The sequence below is a fragment of the Amblyomma americanum genome, chromosome 9, assembly GCF_052857255.1.
Source record: "Amblyomma americanum isolate KBUSLIRL-KWMA chromosome 9, ASM5285725v1, whole genome shotgun sequence".
Lineage (NCBI taxonomy): Eukaryota > Metazoa > Arthropoda > Arachnida > Ixodida > Ixodidae > Amblyomma > Amblyomma americanum.
In genome coordinates, this window is record NC_135505.1 from 32,007,818 (window position 1) to 32,031,399 (window position 23,582).

A 23,582-nucleotide genomic window follows, 5' to 3' on the forward strand; every position below is an offset into this window, starting at 1 on the left:
TGTCAGGTGTAAAATGACCTCGTGAATCCGAATGTGACAAAATTGAAAAACCCATTTTTTCGCAAATTTTTGGCCCGAAAGAGCCGTGTCCCCACTTAAAGGACATTCAAGCATTTCCTTGAGATCTAACCCAAGAATACATTTAAAATTGCTTTTCGTGCCACACTCCGTGAACAGTTAAGGCCACATGATATGTAGGGCTGGTTATTATCATGCCTGCTTTAATGTCTTCTTGCTGTAGACCGTGTGTTTACTCCATCACCATGCTCACATCCTCTCTGTATGAAAGTCTTCTTTGTACATACCCTGCAGTTTAAGCTGCTCACTTCTTAAATCCTCAGGATCTTTAGACATTGTAGCAACTTGTCCGCTGGTAAAGCTTGATCTTTTTTCAGACTGACTCTTATTACTGCTCCTATATTGAGAATCTTCTCTTTTGATGTTTTCTGCTCGTGCCACATGCTCGTTCAGTATAGAGTCGTAGCCGGTGCCAATGAGAGTATCATCAAAAACGTCTTTAAATGAAGCTTAATGGGCCTCCGCTACTTCCTTCGCAATAACTGCAAGCTGCTTGTATAAACGGCGTGTGTAAGACTGGCCTTCGGCTTTGGAATCTTCAGAGGCTGGGGCTTAACGAAGAAGACGGCAAGAAGCGCCGAACGCTCCGAAGCTCGAGCGCCAAACGCTCGGTCCGTCGTGCGGGCTCTGGACGGAACGCTGCCTCTGGCCTGTGCCTGGACTGTACCGCTGGTTGTTCACGACGCTGTGCTTTGCAAGACGTTCATTACTACAAGTGGGGGAGGTGCCAATGATCCCCTTGCCTTGGAGCTTCGTACCTGCGCATAGCCTACCGCCTCTATAATGCCTAAGACCGTCACCCAAACCACTTCACCGCTTCCGTCGGCTGTCTTCTGTTCCGGCTCCGCGCGCCAGCGTGACCTGGCCATCTTCAGCGGCACAGATGACACAGATGTGGAGGTTTGGTAGGCCTCTTATTAACGCGTAAGCGCGCGCATACAATAAGTGGGATTATATCGTCAAGCTCACCAACGTTGTCTTTTATTTGAGCGACGCAGCCAATCTCTGGTTTCGAAACCACTAGGCTGACATCTCAAGCTGGGCAGCTCTAAAAACCAGCTTGACCGAAGTCTTTGGCCGTCCCGCAGTGCGTAAGCTTCGCGCTGAGCAACGCTTGCAAATTCGGGCCCAGAAAACCCGTGAAAACTTCACTAGTAATATAGAAGATGTCGTCGACATCTGCTAGCGTGTCAACCCTTCTATGAGCGAGGCCGACAAAATCAGGCATATTATGAAAGGCATTGAGGATAATGCCTTCCAGATGCTCGTCGCCGAAGATCCCCAGACTGTCTCCGGTGTCATCGCCTAATGCCAAAGCTTCGATGAGCTGTGCAAACAGCGCCTTTCTGCCCGGCGTGCAGGCTTTCAGGAGGCCACAATTTCCAGCTTGGCTCTCCCAGGGGATGGTGCTCTGGACCAACCGGCGCTCCTCCAGCGCATCCAGCAGTTTGTACGTGAGGAAGTCGCACGCCAGCTATCTGTCTACCTGCCCGCCACGCCTTCGCCGTCCCTCACTCCCAACCTACAGCGTGGTATCGAGGAGCAGGTCGCTGAAGTCCTGCCACCTCCTTCTCAGCCACCCCTGATCGCGGCTCCTCTGACGTACGCCGATGCCTTGGTGCGGTCGCGGCCCTCACCTGCTGCCTCTGTACAGGCCACCTACCTAGCAGTTAGAACCTCAGCGACCTGCAACACCACATTACCGTCCGGTTGCCCATCCCCGATTGCAGCCGCAGCCACTCAACCCCTGGCGCACACAAGACAACCGCCCTATTTGCTACGCTTGTTGCGTCGCTGGCCACGTGGCTCGTTTTTGTCGCAGTCGTGACCACCGTCCCTACGATTATAGGCGTGAGCCGACGTACGACCTTCCGCCGTTGTCCTCGCCTGCGTCACACGAGCCGCCTCCGGATTCTTCTCGTAGTTACCATCCCCGCTCACACCGCTCGTCGTCTCGTGGCCGTCGTTCCCGTTCTCCAATGCTCCGTCGCCAACCCGCCATCCACGCGGAAAACTAACGGCCGCAGTTCCAGAGGCAAGAACTACGTCGCCGGCGAATCACGCAAGACCTGTTTTTGTGCCTGCCAATATTATTACCATGTTCGTTGAGGGAGTCGCTGTCGAAGCACTTGTTGACACTGGCGCAGCCGGTTCCTTTCTCAGTCACACCCCCTGTTAAAGACTAAAAAAAGTGACGACGCCCCTTCCTCCCGTTTCTCTGCGCACCACCAGCGCTCAAGACATTCGACCGTTAGCCGCCTGCACCGCCTGCCTGCTCATCGAGAACGTTCCCTACGCAATCGAGTTCTTCTTCCTCGCCCGCTGCTCTCACGACGTTATCCATGGTTGGGACTTCCTCTCACATCATGCCATTATTACCTGCGCCCGTGCTCAGCTTGACTTGTCACCCTACAGTGACGCCTCCTTAGATGTACCCTGTGCTGCTGCCGCTAATGTCGCCTCAGAGGACACAGACGTCCCGCCTTTCTCTTCAGTGCTAGTGCCTCTTGTGCTGCTCTCTCAGATGCAACTGTCACTTATATCGCCTGTTTACGATGCGCTGACCAGAAGTGTGTTTTGCTGCCTCATGCCGTGCTGACAATTTTTCGTGGCTCCAGCACTATTCATATGGCCAACCCGTTCTCCTCCCCTACCACTTTACTTCGTGGCCAATTGCTTGGTAGTGTTTTCTTTCTCGATCCCACCTCAGCAAACCTCCTCGTCGATAGGACGGCCAGCCTTCACGTCAGCGTCATTACGCCTGTTTCCATACCAATCGGTCTTCTGTCGATATTTTTTACCGTTCCGTCGACGCTGCCCTGACGTCTACCCAACGAGACCAGCTTGTTGCCGTTTTGCAGCGTTTTCAAGCTTTGTTTGACTACCAGCAACCTTCATTGGTCCGCTCCACCACCGTTACCCACTGTACTGACACCGGAACCCATGCCCCTTTGCGCCAACGTCCGTACCGCGTGTCAGCCGCTGAGCGCCGCATCATTGACGAGCAAGTGACCGACATGCTCAAGCGCCACGTGATAAAGCCGTCGCACAGCCCGTGGGCATCCCCAATGGTCCTGGTCAAGAAAAAAGACGGTTCCATCCGGTTCTGTGTAGAATGCCGTCATCTGATCAAGATTGCACGCAAGGACGTTTACCCCCTCCCCCGTATCGACAATGCTCTCGACGGCCTGCAGGGCTCTGAGTTCTTTTCTTCATTGGACTTGCGCTCCGGTTACTGGCAGGTGCCGATGGCGGAGGCCGATCACCCAAAAACTGCATTTGTCACAGCCGACGGGCTCTATGAATTTAATGTCGTGCCCTTCGGCCTCTGCAATGCAACCGCAATGTTCGAGCGCATGATGGACAACATGCTCCGAGGGCTCAAATGGCACACGTGTCTTCGTTATCTAGACTACGTTGTGTTCTTTTCTCCGGACTTTTCGTCTCCCCTCCAGTGCCTTGAGACTTTTCTGAGCTGCCTGGCCGACGCTGGCCTCCAACTCAATTTGAAAAAGTGCCGCTTCGCAGCTCGGCAGCGCACTATTCTCGGACATGTGTCGAAGGACGGCGTTCTCCCGGACCCGGCCAAGTTGCGAGCTGTGTCCGAATTTCCGAACTCCACTTCTGTAAAAGACCTCCGCAGCTTCGTCGGCCTCTGCTCCTACTTCTGCCGCGTTGTCCGCAATTTCGCCACTATCATTGACCATCTGACCAAGCATCTTTCCAGCCACGACCTTTCGGCCTGGTCGCCAGCCTGTGATGAAGGATTTAAGACACTCCGTCGCCTCCTGACCACTCCACTCATTCTGCGTTCCTTCGACCCTCGTTCTCTGACGGAACTCCACACCGATGGCAGTGGCGCCGGCTTCGGTGCATTACTCGCTCTGCGCAAGCAAGGCTTTGACGAATATGTTGTCGCTTACGCTAGCAGGACACTCACAAAAGTTGAAGAAAACTATTATGTCACCGAGAAGGAGTGTTTAGCCATCCTTAGGGCGATTGTGAAATGTCGCCCTTACCTGTACGGGCGCCCTTCTGATGTTGCCACCGATCACCATGCCCTCTGCTGGTTGTCCTCTTTAGAAGATCCCTCTGGTCGACTGGCGCGCTGGGCTCTGCGACTCCAAAAGTACGATATTCGTGTTATCTATCGTTCCGGCCGCAAACATGCCGATGCTGCTGCCCTCTCACGTTCCCTGTACCATCTGAGGCAGTGCCTTGTATATCCGCCCTATCTTCTTTCACGTTTGAGTACGCTGATATGGCTTCTGAGCAAAGCAAAGACTCGTGGATCACTTGCCTCTTAGACCTCTTATCTGGCCAATCGTCTCGACCTCATTCCCGTGCTCTCCGTCTTCAGTCCCACCACTTCGCCATCCGAAACGAGCTTTTTTGCCGCCGCAACTATCTCCCGTATGGTCGCAAATGGCTTCTCGTCATTCCTACACATCTGCGCTCCTTCATTTGCTCTTCATACCACGATGATCCCCTGTGCGCCCATGCCGGATTCTTGAAGACCTTCACCCGTCTAGGACAGCGGTAATACTGGTGTGGGATGGCCCGTTATGTCCGCCAGTTCGTTCAGTCCTGCACCGCATTCCAGCGATGCAAACATCCACCTCGCCAACCCGCCGCTCCTATGCAGCCGCTGGCTTGCCCAGCGCAGCCCTTCGAGCGTGTTGGCATCGACATCTACGGTCCTCTTCCCAGTATCAACCGGGAACCACTAGATCATCGTTGCCATTGACCACCTTACACGCTCCGCGGAAACGTCGCCTTTACCATCCACTACAGCCCACGACATTGCATCCTTCATTCTCCATCGCATCAATCTTCGCCAAGGTGCGCTCAAAGAGCTGCTCAGTGATAGAGGTCCGGCCTTCCTTTCTGAAGTTTTTAGATGCTCTCCTTCAGGAATGCAACGTCGTTCAGCGCACCACCTCTGCCTACCATCCTCAGACAAATGGCAGGTTTGAGTAATTTAACCGTACCCTCGGCGACATGCTGGCCATGTATAATGCTTCCGACCGTTGTAACTGGGACCGCGTTGTCCCTCTTGTCACATACGCTTATAACTCCGCTGCTCAAGCCACCACCGGATTCTCTCCGTACTTTCTCCTGTACGGCCGTGAGCTTTCTTGCACAACGGACACTTTTCTACTTTACCGCCATGATGCTTACGAATTTACAACTCTTTCTCAAGCCACAACTTATGCCAAAGAATGCCGACAGCTTGCCTGGTCCTTCACTTCTCACGCCCAGCAGCAGCAGAAAAGCACCCGTAATCCCCCTGTACTTCCTTCCGCTTACCTTGCTGACTCTTTGGTCTGGCTATGGGCACCCTCCTCAGGTCCCGGCCTTTCCCCCAAACTTGTTAACAAGTACCAGGGGCACTACCGTATTCTTCAGCAGACTTCCCTTGTCGATTACCTGATCGAACCCCTTACGCCATCCCCTGATCATCGTCGCCGAGGCCGCGCTATTGTTCGCACTACCTGCCTGAAACAATACTACAACCCCGCCGTCGTCACATCGCCCTAGGTCGCCAGGATGGCGCCCTTTTGCCCGCGAGGAATTGTAAGACTGACCTTCGGCTTTGGAATCTTCAGAGGCTGGTGCTCAACGAAGAGGACGGCGAGAATCGCCGAACGCTCCGAAGCTCGAGCGCCAAACGCTCGGTCCCTCGTGTGGGCTCTGGACAGAACGCTGCCTCTGGTCTGTGCCTGGACTTTACCGCTGGTTGTTCGCGACGCTGTGCTTTGCAAGACGTTCCTTATTGCACATGGACACACCACCCTTTCTAAACATCGTCATTATTATTCTAATCATTTTTCTTCGGTCTTCAGGAGCTGAGCGCATTCCCTCTTGCATAACTGCAGGAGATGTAGGGGCCCACTTCACATAGAGTAATGCTTTGCGATGGCCCTGGCCTGCATCCATCAGTCGAAGGAAAGAATCATGGCAGCGCTGCCTCCTATTGATGGAAAGCCATCTAGGGTAGGACTCCGTGAGCTGTGGTGTGAGCTTCCGTCCGGCTCTGATAAGTCGGGTCTGGGCATTCTGCCAGGAACTTTCGATAATCTGCATGTGAGCGCTGGTCACAGGATCAGCGAAGAACTGTGACTGGTTCACAGTGTTGTGGCTCAGGTTCATGTTGACACCGTTGCTTTCGAGCAGCTCTGGCACACACTGATACACCGCCCACTCCTCGCTCCCGATGGTGATCCCCGGTCGAACGTTGGCGGCGATGATGGCTCCGAGAGTCACAGCGTCTCGCTGGCTGACTTTAAAGTGGCGCAACTCCTAGGTGGCCTCCCAGATCATGGCAAACATCCACGGTCCACGATCCACTACGCCACCGTAGTTATTCTGCCCGCACGGTGGTTAACTGTCGCCTGCCAAAAGCCGGCCGCGGTTGGCTTTGCGCTTGCCCCTCATGAGGCATTTCTCGACTTGCACCTGCTCACCAGGTCCACCCATTAAGGGTTGCTCAGACATCTCAGTGCTGCAGACCTCGCGGACGTAGTTGGTTCAGTCGGTGCAGGCCTGCTTTGAGATTTCATTACTCTGGCGACGGTCATGGAGATCTCCTTCGCCATGCAGAAGGTGAGGTTTAGCTCAGCTGCCCTCGGCAGCTTCACGCTAGGGTGGGCTATGCAGTCCTTGCGAGCAAAAAAGCTCGCCGAACAGCCTCCGTTCGCTCGCAGAGCAGCACTTCCTATAACGCAGCGGAGCCGTGCAGTTGCGCCAGTTATTTTCGGCATCCATTGCACCGGAACTGCGCCCGTCTACCCTTTGCTGAGGCGTGGTAGAAGGTTACAACTTCAATGTCGCAGTTCCCCTTGGCGTATTTGAAACCAAGGTCTCCACAAACGCCCCAGTTCTGGGATGTCGCCGGACGGCCTCCCAAGCTTGTGGCCCGGTTGCGGTCGCACTGCCGAGCTCCGAGGTGCGAGATGCAGGTTCTTGACGAATACTTCTTGGACCGTTTCTTCGTTCATGATGCGGCCAATCTCACTGAATTTGAGATCCCAACGAAGCAATGACATTGTTGAAACTGTAAGCACGCAAGCTTACAAAACAGTAATGAAAATAAAGGTCGCAAACAGCACAAGAGCTAGACAGCTTCTTATTCAGTCTTGGTATGGCCTGGTGCCACTGGTGCCACTGTTTTAGGCGTGCATCATCAGTACGTGGCGAACAAAAAAATTTTTCAGTTGTGGATTTCGTGAAATCGTAGCCACTTCGACAACCAATCGGAAAGCATCACAGCATGTCATCTTTATATACAGGACCCTTCATAGGTCCATACAACAGTCACATGCGAAGATCAATGTGAACCATGGTCATACATTACGTACAAACGGTGGTCTTGACTTTAATTTGGAGTGGACAGGGCAAGCTAAGCAGCTTGGTCAAACAGATGCTTCCATGTTGTGTTGCAGTAGAAGCACACGCGGCATTAGCTGCACTACTCGGAGCATACTTCGCTAAACCTATGTAAGGGTAGCAATCAACATGCAGGACATTTTACGGCAACAACGAAATGCCATGCACAGCAACGCTTCGCCGTTGAGTACGCCGGGGGGGGGGTGCCAAGAAACTCGTCAAACAGTCCTCTTTCCCCCGTTCAGTAGGACATGGAAGGGTGAATTCTGCAGCTTGCAGACGCCAAGCTTGCAGTGTTATCTAAAGTAATCTAGCAGGGTTGATCGCGAGTAGTTCTGAAGTGCAAGTGGCTGTCTCAAACTCTCGTATAGAAGCTCCACCTATCACGTAGTCATGTAAGCTCTTTACAACAATAAGAAAAAAAGCAGCAAGGTGTAATTCGTTGCTTTGTTGGCTGTATCTAAGCATGAAACAGATTGTCCATATTTCATCATTAACTCTTGCATGAATCTTGATTACCGTATATACTTGCGTGATGAACCACCTTTTTTCCTGCAAAGTTAGCATCAACTTGGGGGAAGCCTGACTTCGGGTGGATGCAACCACCAAGTCTGTGCCCGTAAGCCTAGCGGTCCAGGGCCTCTGCTGTGTTACCAAAGGGATAGTTCTTGACGGATATCTCCTCGCTTTATCGGACATCTCTGTACGCAAGAATTCTGATTGACCACTTCGAAGTGTGAACATGGATTTATTTGCTATGGTGCCAAGTGCGCCTTATCTCAGCGTGACGCCCAGCACGTTATTTTAATTTGGTGAGATGACCAAGGTATCGTCTTCGCGCACATAGAACTTAGGCTGCACCAACGAGTTGGTGCAGTTCGAGAACAAAAATACCTTGTGCTATGGCAGTGTTTGGCCACAGATGCTCTTGCACCATAAAAATCCATCATCATCAACTTGGGACGACGGTTCATTACGCGGAAAAATCTTTTCGAAGTTTTAGTAATAGTAAATTTTATATCGCAATGTAGATAAAGAGCAAATCACGATAACAACCTTATCTTAGTAATAAAAACACGTACACGATGTATGTGAATCACAAATCATTTTTATTTTACATGTCATTGATTCATCTCACACCATCACCCTTTCCTCGGCCTCACTGACCGAGTCCAGACTTTCACTTGAGTTGCTGGCTGCAGCGCATTGTCTTCTGTAGTGTCCAGACAATTGGCTAGTCCTGTTTTCTTAAAGCCCTCGATGATGACTTCGGTGGCAATTAAGCTGCATGCTTCCAGGATCAATCAGCAAAGCATGTCGATGGTAGGTCTCTGTATCTTGGCTGCCAGAGTAGGGTCGTGGTTATATGCTGCCATCCACTTAGTGTACAGCCGCTGCATGTTGTCTTTGAAAGGCTCGTTTATAGACGCATCCAGGTGCTGTAGCATTGACGTCGGGCCACGGGGAACTGCAGTGAGGTCTGTTTGTAACTTGCTAACTCAGAGCCAGACGCCTTTCTTTCTCTACGTGGCCATTTAAACGGTCCAGAGAGGGCAATGACGGCAGAAGGGCCCCCGGTCTCTGTTCCAAGACTGCTTTCTGGCAGTCATCCATCAGTTCAGTCAACATTTACCCTTAAATGTGGATGCCAGCAGGAAGGGTACCTTTCGTAAGAGTTCCTTTTGAAGATGACAAATGCAAGCAGGCACTGGTGAGGGCCTTCACGATGTATTCTAAGGCGTCAAGCATTTGGGTCGTTACGACTTGTGCAGTTGATGCCTCATGACTCGGAGGCATCTCCCAGTTGTGCTCAGGCACATTGCTTCTTCTTGAATCATTCTAAGTAGCCAATAAAAACGACGAGGCCACTGCAAATCCTGGGAGGGGATGAGTTGGCCGCGCCATAGCACCTACGTGCGTTAGCCGTTGCAAGTGCTGCAGAAACTCAACTCTCTCGGTGTTTTGGAGTTATATATAGCTACCTTTTTCATCATTTCCTTCCGCAGCCCTCGCTAGAGGCAGCGTGCTTTTTCGGAGTCTTTCATGGAGGTGTTGGCCCAAGCAGAGTTGCAGTATGCTCGAAACATACTCGAGGTGTTTCGCCGGGCTGCCTCTTTTGTAGATGGATGAAAGCCCAGTCTCTAACATCTTCTCCGGAAAACTGTAGCGGAGGGCTTGCTTCCACTGGTCCCAGGTTTCGAGTTGCCGTGTTAGCGATCCCTGTAGCACGACACTATAACCACTGGCGGGCCTCATCGTCGAAAGTGAAAATGAGATTGCTTGGCTTCTGCACGTCGGAGAACCCTACTGCTGCCGAATAGCGCACATAGAAGCGAATTCAGTGTTCAGTGTCCTCATCGGCCTTTGCTGAAAAACGTGGTGGCGGCCCATAAAGCCTTACTTGCTGTTGATCGGTACCAGTGCTGCTGTCCATAGCGATTTTGATTGTGCAAGTATGGAGAACGAACTTAATATAACCTTCTGTCGTTAATCTTGGGGCGCTTCTTTACTCTGATGCCCGCTTAGCCACGGTCGCAATTTCAAGCAACCAGTCAAATCGCTCATTCAGAGACCTCTGTTGATGTTCACACTCGTCTTGCCATTTTTCGCTCGGGTCGATGCGTGGCAGATTCCTTGTCTTAGTTTTCTTCCGGCGGTCACGATGTTGCTGCTTTCGCATTTTTTAATACATGGTACAGGTTGAGTGTACCTCCGTCTATGCTTTTCTTTTGAAATATTTATCTTAACTTTGGTGTCTTCTTTCTTGCGAGGATGGTGGTGGTGGTAGTGGTTTTATAAAAATAATAGTAAAAAGGAAGGAAAAGATTTTTGCTCACCTCGGCATCTGCCATCGATACTGAAGCACCTGAGCTGGGGCAGCGGAAATAAAGGATAGCAGGCAGAATGGAGAAATGAAATGAAAGAGGTGAGGAGACAGGAAGAGAGGATAGGGGGAGAAGTAATATGTACAAACTATCTACACAATAAGAAATGTGTCCAGGTATGAGTAAGAATGCAAGCATAAGAAAATGCATAAAAAAATGAGAGCAATATAGCAGGCAAGAGATCAAGCAATCGGCAAACAAGCAGTGCGTGTAGCAAACTGGGAAATAAACCTGACATCTGGCAACACATTTATTGCAGTACTATGAATCTTACTAAAGAAGTTGTTAGTGCGAAAGCTTTTTGTTCAATTTTGTGCTTATCTTCAGTGTCGTATTTCTACCTGTAGTGTCGTAGTTACAAAAGAGCCATTACCTTTTTTTACCTGCTAACTCTGCTGTCAGTTGTTATTTCCAATTATCTGGGAATATACCTTTTTTACTTCATGAAAGTCTTCCCATGCTCCAGCACTCCCAAATCATGGCCAGGTTGCAAAATAAATTCAACAGTTATCAAACTAGAACATTACTGAACAAAACCCACCATGACTCTTGTGCTTGGTGGTTGTTCAAAGGGCCACCGCTATGCAAATCAAGTCGGTGCTTTTCACTCTTTGTGTGCACTGTATGGGACATTGCGATAGCCCTAGAGGGTAGCTGAAACCATATTTGATATTTTAACGGCATATGGAAAGCTTGTTTTGGGCCAATGGTTTCTCAGCCTAGCAATTTACAGCACCATGACTGGGCATTGTTTTTCCGAATTTTTGAACATGGGTTCAAACTTCAGTCCTTTATGCTTGAAAAATAATTTCAAAATATGTTTCCAGATGTTTGAAAACAGAACAGAAAAAGAGTAGAACAGAACGACGTTTAAGGTTAAGGAAACACTTCCTATTTTGCTCCGAACAATTGCATACGCTAGCTCTGCTGTTCAGACACTGAGAGGGCAGGCTCTCCATAAGGCAAGTGGGTGAGAGGATAGTCAGAGGGCACACCAGGAGCGAAAATATTGAGAGCCCAGTAGTAGCATTTCAATTCTAACTATGCGAGAGAGATTCGAAGAAAAATTTGGGCAGTTCCGTTTGTTGTGCTGGTCCATTCTGCCTTGTTTGAAACCGGTACGAGGCAGTCAGTTTGGGCTGTTGTGGGCGGCCCCAGCTAGGCAGGTAGTATTAAATGCAAGCTTCTGCTGGGAGTGTGGAAGACCGACTCTGATTGGTAAGCGCCCAGTCACAAGTGCTTGCAAAGCACGGAGAATCCCTTCAACCAAAATAATCCACAAGTGAAAAAATAAAAGGGACACCGCGGTACTCATTTAATGCTGGTAGTGCTGGTAGACACATGCAGTGAATGACACAGAGTCATGTTGAAAGGTGAAGAACAATGAAATGGCGTTTATATATTCATTAATAAAATCGAACAAACATAGTACAAGACAATTAACACTGAGTGCGAGGAACACTGCTATTATACATGATTTAAATGGTACAGAGTTGACACGAGGATAGGGTTCTTGAAGTCAGACACACAAATAAACAAGGGTAAGAATGGGAGAGCCTTAGCCTTTGTTAGCATGACGTAGAGCAAAACAATACCTTGCCACCCAAAATTCCTATTAAGTCCTCTACACATTTCCGCAGAAAATGTTTTGTCATAGACCACATTTGACATTTCCGGCCACTAGGCCAGACATTGGCTGCCTGCAGACAGTGTATATTGTACATGGACAGTTAAAGAGTCAATTTCTCGGAAATTGTGTATGGCACCTTTCTTTAAACAGTTCAGTAAATAGCTGCGTAGCATACCCTGCTTATGACTGACAGATGATGGATCTTTGCCAGATCATATGTAAAAAAATATTAGCAATTGCAAACAAGCCACATTCCAAATTGAGGCCTTGGTTTTTGCAGGTTTGTCGCAGATGGTCAATGTTGGAGACGACAGTTTTAATATGTGACCGATCTGTTTAACAGCATCAGGGGGAATACCTTGATCAAAGGTATCGTATGCATATACTGTATTTAAGGGCGTACCTGCATTAGTGATAGTAAGATAGTGCTCTGAGTTGGAAGTATGCAGGATCCGAGCAAATGGGCCTGTCACTTGAGAAATCTAGCCTTTGGGCCAGTAAAACGTCCTCAAACCCTTCCATGTGAGAAAATTTCTTGTGAATAAAATACTCGGCAAGATTTATGACACTGTCTAGGTCTTTGTCACATAATGAGTAACTCTTGTAAAGCTGCAACATGTCAGCTTTAATAGAAGCAGGGTTTGTTCGATTACGCGGCACTGAAAAAACCCGCTTAGAGGCTTTCACTATATAGGACGCCCACTTCTGGCCCTAACTACAGGTACTCCAAGCTTAGTACTCCGAGAATTACTTCCTGTACCTGCATTCATGGTACTTGCTTGAACTGGTCGGCTTGTTTGATTTTCCAGGCCTTGCAGATTTATGCTACTCTGACTGCTGTGCATATGTTCCAGCGATCTGCCTTGCAAATGCCTTATTGGCCGAGACGTTTTCCGGTGCCTCCTTTTCAATACTCATAGAAGCAATATTTGGAACAGTCTTAGACATAGTTTCAAGTTCTTTATATACCCAACAGAACACCTTTTGTAGAGTGCCCAGCTTAAAAGAAGGAGGTGACTGAATGCTGTTTGTTAGTGCTACTGAGTTAATGTTAGAAAACATGCATTAGACTGAAGTCGGCCTTGAGGAAGCAGTCCCGCTCGCCAGTGGCCGTCACCTCTCCCCAGGCCGCTTTCACCATCTCTACTGCTGAATACAGTGGAAATGGGCATTGTATTCCCGTCCATCATCCCGAATTACAAACAGGGCCAGAGATTTGAACGAAGCCAACGAAACGTCCGCACCGCATCCGCAACAGGTGACAAAAGCTCGCGATGGGGTAAGCGCATGTGGAAGTGCAACATGCACAGGCGTATGGATGGAAGTTATTAAAAGAAAGTAGAAAGTTGGGGGTGCGCGACACGTGCGGTAATCTCTCTCGGGGTGCAGAAATGATCGTTGCGCTGCGCTGGGGAAAGAGAAAGGGAAGGAAAGTAAGAAGTATAGCACAGAGCGGTCCGTAAATGACGCACACAGAGGCGAAGCCCCGATTCCCGTGGTCGAGCAGGGTGGGGAGGCCGCTCGGCTGGGAGATGAGGCCAACTCAAGGTAGGTAGGTAGGTTGATGCTATGAGGTATTGTGGGGAGGCGGACACTAGTGCCGACGTATGTTGGCCCTCTGGGCTTCACTCTTGGGGAACAGGGGAGGGGGAAGTTGATGTGGGGGTGGGGGAGGGGAGTCTCCAACGACGCTGTCACCTTCGTCACTTCAGTGCACATAAGCCAGAGGCGAGGTGGTAGCTGGTCCTCTGGAGTAGCAGGCAGCAGGCTCACCACAACAGCAGCACCAGGAGACAGAAGGATGAACGGCGCGCGCTGAGAGGGGCGTTTGTGCGTCGGGGGCTTGCTGCATGCAAGCAGCATGGCCTCTGACCAGCTGCAAGGCTAAGGAGAGGGTCAGCGAGGATTTCAGGGCAGCTGGGGCTGTCTGCAGGAGGCCACCACGTGGGTTGAATCACGCGACGGCAGGTGGGAGCCGCTGTAGACTGCTACGGGGTAGCAGCGCGGCGGGGAACGCTGTGTACCGCCATTTCCGGCGGCGCGTAGGGGGCTGTTTGGACAGTAGGGGCGTCAGGCAGCTGGAGCCACGGGGACCGGCAGTCCTCGAGCGGCGCCACGAGGACCGATGGGAGCTGTGCAGGATGGCAGCAGGACGGGGTTGCTGGAAACCGCCGTGAGGGGCTGCGCGAAAAGGCCACGCACGCACAAGCGCACTCGGGGTGGGCGGAGGGCTGCAGGAAGGCCACTCTCATCCAGGGTAGCACAGCAGGCATTGAGGTGGTGGCTGGGTCGCCGCCATCGTAGTCTGCTGTGCCTGCTGCTGGGGGCTCGCAGGAACATGGGTCGTTGCCGCTGCAGCTGACGACGACGGCCCGGAGAGGCTGTCCGGGTGGGCGACGGCTACCCGGTTGCCGAAGCGGCCGACGACTAGAAAGGCCTACTTTGAGTAGTTGCGCGGTCACCTAATGGTCGACGGGCACTGGGGAAGCACTAGTAGGGGCGGAAGGGCGCTGGATGGCGCTAAGCGCGCGCGGGGCTCCTCGAGCTCGTCCAAAGGGCGGGCAGGAGGGTGTGCAAGGCGCGGCAAGGGCTGGGGTGTGACAGAGTCGTCAATAGGCGCAAAAACTTCACGGGTGAAGCTGGCGACATCTGCTCTCCTCGGAGGTACAGACAGAACTGATTTAGTGGTGGTGGTGGTTGGTGTTATGAAATATTGTGGGGAGGGGGATACTGGTCTCGACGTATGGTGGCCCATTGGGCATCACTCTTGGGGACCAGGGGAGGGGGGAAGGGGTTGTGGAGGGGAGGTGATCACCGTTGCTTCCATTGAGGTCCTTGGCCGTGGGGATACAGTCAGCAGTCATGCAGTCGCACTGCCACAACATCAACTCACAACGAGGAGGCGAGCCGTGGTGCACTGGGAATGTGTGCAAGCACCGGGTGAGAGGAAGGAGCCTCGGTGCACTTAGAGCCGTCGGCTCATACTCGACGGAGCGAAAATCTAGAGGAGGATGCTCAGGACAGTCTCCTCGAAGAAGGAGAGGAGGATCCGACGCGCCAGGAGCTGGCTGCGAGTTGGGAAGAGGAGGTCGTGCTCTGTGGCAGGCGGGAGAGCGAGTGCCCGGTATCCCGACTCGAGTCTTCGCCTGGGGGGCTCATAAGTCAGTCATGCCAGCAGGAGGTGGCCGAGCGTCCCCGTGCCCCTGCAGGAGAGGGACCCTGCCGCAGGCGTACAACCTGGAGGGTGTACACGTGCACCCGATTTGCAGGCACAGGAGGAGGGCTCAGTCCCGCCGGGGCAGCTGGTGCGAGAGCCAGCGTAAGGGCTGGTAGGCCGCGATCCTCCAGTCAGGGTGAAGGGCCCGTGCCATCAAGATGAGGAGAAGCCGGGCGAAATCTTGTTGGGTCACCACAAATGATACCGGGACCCCTCGGTGTCGGCGGACGTGGCCAGGGCATCGGCCAGGTCGTTGCCGTCAATGAGGAGTGGCCCGGCACCCAATGCAGTGTGATCTGGTGGCCCGCATCCTCCAATCTGCAGGAGGGCCTTGAGCAGGGAGGTAGAGGTCACGTTGTCGTGGGGCCTGGACAGCAGCTGAAGGGCTGGCCGAGAGTCGCAGAGGACTGTGACAGGACCATGTGGGATGGCTGCAATCAGGTCCGCTGCCAAGTGGAGTCTTGCCAGCTCAGCCACAGTGGAACTTCCCGGGAAGGGCAGCCTGCAGGTCTTAGACGCGTTCAGATGCGGAGCCACGAGTGCCATCTGTCCTGTGGCCAGAAGCACCGAGCTGTCGGTGAAGAGGAAGGTGGAGTCTTTGATCTCATACAGGAAGGCAGCAGCGGTCTGTTTGAGGGCCGCAGCGGGCGTGTGGCACTTGGACGCGCCTCCGAAGTTCGGGGAGGCCTGCAGGGGAGGACGCGTAAGTGGTGGAGGGAGGGCAGGATGGCTGATGAGAGCGCCTAGATATTCCATGTAGGCAGCGGAGAGCTTCCCATTCTAGAGTGGGGGCATGCCGAGAGGTGTGCACAGAGGGCTCCACCGTCACGGACATGGTGGAGCCGGTCCGTGTGGGTGAGGCCTCTCTGCAAGAGAAGAAGATTCAGTCGGAACACCCCCGCCTCGGCTAGTGTAGCCGGGATCTGGGAGCTCCGTGGGACTCCCAAGAGACTGCGGATTCATTTGCACCGAGTGGTCTCGAGGCATCTGAGCCGGGTGGTATTGAGATTCACCAGGGGAAGGGCATAGAGGACTGCTGAAGTCCCAGCTGCCTTAAACAGCTGGATGGGCCAGGTAGCTGAACAGCCATTCCCACGTGCCAGGATGCGCTTGGCTGCTCGGCCGACGTGGTCCAGGTGGAGCAGGAGGGGCTGGTTCGCCGGGATCCAAGTGAGGCAATGGTCGATGATGAGCTCGAGGTAACACACTTCCTGCTTCCAGGTGAGGTTGGTACCACCAATCCGCAGGGTCCGGATTTTCGATGTGGCATGTGCACCTTGCAGATGGATGAAGAGTGCCTCCGACTTGGTGGCTTAGCGTGCCAGGCCCTTGGATGTCAGGAAGTGGTGCACCTCGTTGAGGGCTCGCTGGAGGGCCTGCCTGACAGAGGTGATGTGCCTCCGGGGGGCATGGACCCAGAGCGCGATGTCGTCTCTGTACGAAGAGCAGAATAGCCTGTGGTAACGACCCTGCTGGATGGCGTTCGGGAGGGCGGCCATGACAAGGTTCAAGAGTAAAGGCTGAGTAGTGAGACCTGAGGAACCCCGGTGGAGATGGGTTGAGGAGAGCTCAGGGTTCCCCCAAAATGAACCTGTATGGAACAGCTGGAAAAAAAGGCAGTTACGAAACGACGCATCCGCCCGGTAAATCCAAATTCTTCTATGGCCTGCTCGAAGGTGGAGTGGTGCAGGTTGTTGAAGGCTGCCTTGACGTCCAGGAGGACCAGAAGGGCGAGGTGCCCTTGTTGCTTGGCCTCCTCCAGGCAGGAGACCACGTCGGCGATGGAGTCTGCCGTGCAGCGGTGCCTGCGGAAGCCCGTCTGATACTCGGAGAGAAAGCCGCTGGCGCTGGCCATCCAGGAGAGTCGTTGTAGGGTCATGAACTCCGTGGATTTTCAGGCAGCCGAGGTCCATGAGACAGGTCGGTAGGAGGAAAGAGCCCTAGGGAGTTCCCTGGCCTTCTGGATTGTGACCACGATGGCCGTGGACCAGATCTCTGGCAAGCTGCCGCTTTTCCTGATGCTGTGTAAGGCATCCAGGAGGCGGGCTTGCTCAGGGGCCTCCAGGTTCCGCAGCATCTGCAAAGTGAGCCCATCTGCCCCAGGAGTGCTCTTCCGCTTAGAGCAGTGGAGCGCATTGTGGAGCTCTTGAGGGGAGATTGGAGCATCACACAGGGCTGCAAAAGAACTGGTTAGGCCTGCCGGAAGGGGGGTCGCCCGGGAGATGGCTGAGCAGATGGCTGGGAAAATTGATTGACCGAGTGCAGGGATGGGACTGGTAAGGCTCACCAAGGAGAAGTGGTCTGTCAGATGCTCGGCCAGGGCCTGGTAGGACACGCCCCGGGCGATGGCTGCACCCAGAACATTTTGACAGCTGGTGTCAACCTGAAGGAGAGAACGGAAAAGATGGAGGCCACCGTTGTGGCCGAGGCGGACGCGTATGGCACAGACTTCCATTGAGCCCATGTCTAGGGAGGCCACATTCAGAACGGTGTGAGGCAGGTTGCTCTGCACATAGACGGTGGCGCAGGGCCTGTCCTGCTGCTGGGAGGTGTCCAGGCAGGGGGCTGCAGTGCAGTTCTGGAGTGCGCAGCTGGATCAACCTGTGTAGCTTGTGTAACCAGAGAGGCGGGCGGCATCCACTGGGACACGGGTCTCCTGTAATGCGAGCATATCAAAATTGAATGTGCCCTGCAACAGGAGGTCCTTGAGGTCGGCATGGCACACTCGCCGCGAATCTACATTCCTCTCCAGGACATGCGGCCGTGCGCCAGGACATTTACGGCTGGCCATGATTGCCGTTAGTGGCGCTCTCTCCGGCGGGAGCAGCCTCACACAGCCTACGAGCCCCTGAATTAGAGGGGAGCTGTGGCTGGAGGGACTGAACGGCGAGCCGCAGAGCAACATTCGCCGACTGTGGCCGTCCTTGGCAGCAGTATGTGTAGGGGCTGAGACCCGGGCAGCAAGGCGAGCGGTCCTGGAGCTCCGTGACTGCAGGGCCATAGCGTAGCTGAGGCCCCTAGTATCACTGGCTGTCGTGGGCCTTGGTTCCCTGTTGGGCTGCTGCTGCTGCTGGCAGAGCTCGGCCATGTCTGCGCGGTGGGCGCCAGGGTTGGCAGTGCTGTCAAGGGCTTTGGTAACCTGGCTCTGCTCTTTCCAGTGGGGGCAGGTGTGGTCCACTGCACGGTGGTGCCCCTGCAGTGGTGGCACCTGGGGACCTCGGTCGTGCAGTCCCTGCGGAAGTGGGGGCCGCTGTAGAAGGTGAAGCGCTGAGGCCTCATGCAGGCTGCAGCTACGTGATTGTAGCCTCCGCACTAGGAGCACTGCAGGGGCTGGGTGATGAGGGGGCAAACCTGGAACTGCATTCCGGTGATCTGGACCTGGTCCGGGGGGCTGGACCAAAACGCATCGTAACAGCGTCGCCGCGGCGCCGGATACTTAGGATGTCGACAGTGGCCTCGATGGTGTCCGCGATGTCCTTCTCTGGCACCGCTGGGTCCACTCCGAAGATGGTACCGATGCAGTCATCAGGACGGGAAGCCTCGAAAGCCCTAACCGGGGTAGAGAGGAGCGATCTCGGGCCCATGAGACCAGCCAGGGACTCCTCGCTGGGGTCGTCGGCAGTGATTTTGCGCTGCTGATTGATCCGGACCTCCAGGACTCCAGGTAGGGAGTACAGGAAGGAGCTGTAGTCAGCCTTCACTACGTCTCAGAGGGAAAGGGACCTTTAAAGTGGCTGGAACAACACCGTGGAGAACCGGGAACATCTCTGAGCTGCTGAGCGCCTGGCCCTGCGTTGGACCGGGATCCAACCCCTTCCGCCATGGTGGTCCTGGCTTTTAGTACGAAAGCAGTAATCCGGAGGTTCAGTTCAGAGCCTAGCAAAATCATCGCCTTCTTGTCGTGCTGGGAGCGCGAGCCTGGCGCCTAGGCTGGCTAAACAGAAGCCCTCTGTCCCGTGCCACTGTTGGCTCATCGTCGTCTTCTACGTGGCACAAATCAGGTGGTTATTACCTCAGTACACCGTGTTTTCGCACTGTACACGAAGTTGTAGTAAACATTCTCACCACATGGGCATGCGCTTTAGATCACGTGGTGGACAATAAACGCTGTTGCAAAAGCTTGCGCTGGTAGCGTTATTACGCAATCGGTGAAGCTTGCTTCTGTATATACTCGGTGGTGTCACGCATGCCTGGCTGCCAGTATTACCGCATGTTTAAATAGGCCAGGTCCAGCACCCCCTCGTTGAGGCAGATTCTCAAAATGGGGGTGCTCTGTAATGCAGCGCAGACCTGGCCGTCTCCACACTGCGGCCGGGTACTCCCGGCAGCAGACGGCGGTCGGCAACAATGCCTCAGCCGTTGCACTGGCTCCTTCGCAGGAAACAGATGTCAGAAATGTGTGCTAGTGGCATAATAGGGTTCACATCACTCACCAGTCCTCATTGCCGGCCGTCCTCAGATCCATCGTTGTCGTCCGACATGGAGGCGGCACTGCAGCTGTCGCTACCATCAGCCGCATCGCGCATGGGCGTACAGTCGTATGAAATTGATCCTATATCTTCTGTCCGGCGAAGAATTGCTTTCTCCAGCTCGCTGAGGTTCTCCATATTTTGGCAGCAGGCTATGACAACAACTAATGGCTGAACGTTGTTCGGCACACAACCTTCACATTTTGGAAGATCACTCCGTGCAGTACTACGGATTACTCCGCTGATGCAAGAGCAGCAGGCCGGTACGGGACTGGCTGATTTGTTGGTAGACTCCACCTGCCTATCACGTTCAGTTAAAAAAAAGGCGGGAGCCAGGACGTTTAATTTATTTACTTACGCCACCTTGCCACGCAGACAATAATTTGAAGTTCTAAGAATGCTAGGAGTGCATACATCAATTTCTCATGGTAAAATAATTCCTTCATTAAGATTCCTCTTTAGAGCACCTTTAATAAGCCACCACCGTCTGGAAGACATTGAAGTAATTAGCGATAGCTGTTTGGTAGCGCTATCATCCATGCGGTGTATTACCACGTGATTAGGCAACTTTTATATACCTCACGGCGAGCGGGCGCCTACCGCCTACCAGGCTGAATCGTATGCTTCTCGCTCAAAAAGTAAAGCCCTTATGGCTTCCTTAAAGATCAAAATGGCTCGTAACACGAGGACAAGGGTTCTCTTACCATACAGAGATTTAGAGCTTGAGGACTGGTAGAATAGGTTCAATATACGACTGAGAAACAAACCGTCCAGCCTGGTTAGTCTTGGCAGAGACTGTACAAGGCAGATCCATGCATGACTCATGTTTGTGGGTGTTGACGAACACTGCCAGTGCTGCATGTTTGCACCAGCCCCGCCAGCTGGCCTTGCAGCTGTAGTTTGCACCAGTGATACATCGCCGATTTGTGGGCAACTGCATAAACCGAAACCAAATTACACATGCGATGAAGAAACGAGCCGTAAAAGAGTGAAACTCTCCTAAAAACTCATGTCGTGCACAACGCTTGTCATCTGGTCAGCGCATTTTCTGAGGATGTCCGAGGGTCTCAATGCAATGCACACTTCCACATTTCCTAAATGTGCTTGGCCTCGTAGAGTTTCCGACCGAACACAAGACTATTTTTTTCAAATATGCTTCGACATTTTTTATGGTTCAGCATTCACAGAATAGCACGCGTTGAGGTGCTTGGTTACTTAACCATACGCCTATAATCAACATTGCAGTTCTATAATCAACATATCGTAATCAGCCATGAAACCAAGCTGTCTGTGTAGACGAAATAATGTGCTGTACTGTGAGAGCTTGCACTACAATGCTCATTTCGAATTGTGGACAGTTTGAAAACAGTGTGCAAAGTTGTGCACTATTTAGAAATGGGTGAAGGTTTTGGATAACAAACGACGATTTTCGACAACATTGAAACATCCGTGGAGGAGAAAAACAAATTGCCCACGCATTGTTGCAGCTCATGAATGCTGAAATGGGGCCACATAAAGACAATATAGGTTGGGCGGTTTCATCAGGACCTCGTTTTCTGGTCATGGGAATGCAGCAGTAGTTTCTAGCTGCACTCGTGTTGACCAATTCCACCCTTCCTGTGCATGCAAATGAGCAGAAAATGTGTATTGTTCCTAAATTTCTTTCCTTTGTAGCGTTTGTTTTATTTACTCTATGATGGCACTGCACATATAGTTGGCATGAGTAAAATATTTTGGACAGCTGCTCAACTCTCTTGACTTCAGGACGGCACACCTTGTCATCCTGAGTGTCATGCAAGCCCTTGACTTCTTGATGCACAGCATGAGCCTTGGCACGACCATCCTTGAGAAGCCATGCATGTTGAATCTGGTATCAGTGGCCATTCATCTTGAGTCACATGCATTGCTCTTTTTAATTCCTCCTAGCTTCTTTCAAATCCATGAGATGTCGCATCCACATTTTGCCCCAGTGACACGCCTTATGTGAAGTTTTGTAACACTTGTTTTGTAACTTGAAGTTTTGTAACACTCCTTAATGCTTGATGCGCCCTAAGAATTTTCGCTCCTGACAGCAACACAGCAGATTGTTCAATGGAGTTCGCCTCTTTGGGGCTTTTGCAGTCAGTGCACTCAGAAGGAGCTTCAAACATCCTATTATGGTCTTTGAGGTTGATAACTTCGACGGTTCAGAATGCACGGGAGACGAAGGCTCATGAAAAGCCCTATCGAGGGCAGCTAGGAGTCAATTCTGCCGATGACCTCCTTCATGTTGAACAGGGCAGCAAAGGCACCCGCTGCAGCGATCTTTGGCAGCTCCAGTGCGTATTATGACTCTATCAATGGGCGTGGGCAGGTATTCCAAGAGTGCAGGAACGTCCAAGAATTTTGCTTAGTGTTACTTGAAGCCAGAGATCTCCTGTTGCGCAGGATCTAAGTATTGGTATACATGTTTGAAAAGTTTGCCACTGTTTAATGTAGTAAAGATATGAGGAGGTTCTCCTGCTTTCTTCCCAACCGCCGATGCTAACACTTCTCTGCAATTTGTTATTACTGTCTCGAATACCGTGGAGAACCATGAGTTCATCACCGGAAGAAGATGCCTGGTGAAAGATAGTGGTCTGTCAAAGCTTGTCCCAAACTGATACCCTGCCCCAATTTTGAACCTCTTCCTTTCTAATTTTTCCAGCCTGCGGTAATTCGTTATGTTAGCAACTTTTACCACCTGCACCGTAATGTCCACTGAAGGAGCTATTGTTTTTGGAAAGAAATCTCCCAGCCACATCTCACCACTCCCGCCAATTCCTTTGAATGCCTCTGTTCATTGTCTAGGCCGGAGGCCGGCCCACATACTAACGAGGGGGCTTCTCGGATACGATGGAGCTTTCCAACACTGATGTTGCTGGCGCTGGTGCTCCCACTCTAACCCCTCCACATCTTCCAGCTGACTGCGACCTTGTGGTAACTTCCTCTGCTAATTTGCCTGTCCTGACGGCCTGGTTCCACTTGCTGCCATCGTGGTCACCAGTATTGAAGACGCTGGAGCCTGACGATCACTTGGTCCGGCAACAAGGTACCTAGTCTCACATGCGCCGGTGTTGGCCGGGCTCCCAGCAACGTGTGCAGCGCTGTACATAACTACACTTCTCTCAGATTTTTACTTCATTAACCACTCCTGAGCAGGGTCGCCTGCATGCCTTCCCACTTCATTGGCTGCTCCAGGCAGGTTGTCCGTCAACACGTGGGGCCCAGTTTCAGATATCACCCTGGGCACCCATCCTCTTAGAAGGTTCCGTGATTTTTGCCAGAAGCCAGTTGTTGGGTCTGGTCTTGTCTACTCATTTGCGGTCTCCACTTCAACCACGCCCGATGGGGCGCTGTTGGTGATGTACGTGTAGAATTCCGGACGCAAGAACCCGCTAACGTAGAGTTTGCCGGACACGCATTTGTCATCAGTCGAAAGTGTATGGCCATGTCTACACCACCATTCACAACTCCCCAGTAGGCGACATTGTCACACCGTGCCCAACTCCACACTCCCACCTCAACCTCCCGTTCCTTCTTAGCTGTTTGTGCGTTTGTGATCTCCCGGAATTTGCTCCAAACATAGTCTATGGTGTCACACACCCAGGGCACAAATATACAATTTCTCAAGGACTGAACATAGATGCCAGGGGGAGTCTTCGTCTTCTTCGAAGTCAAACATATTACTGATTGTAATCTGCTCAGCACAATGCCAATGTTGTTCATCACGGATCTAATGATAAGCATTGGTATTGGAAACCCATCGATGGCACTCGCTGTACCTCCTGATGACGCGTATTTCGTCGCATCCGTGAATCCACTCCAGCACACCCCATCACTATAGAACATGCGCTTTGTTTCAACTCAGTTGGCCACCCGGCCGTTAATGCTTG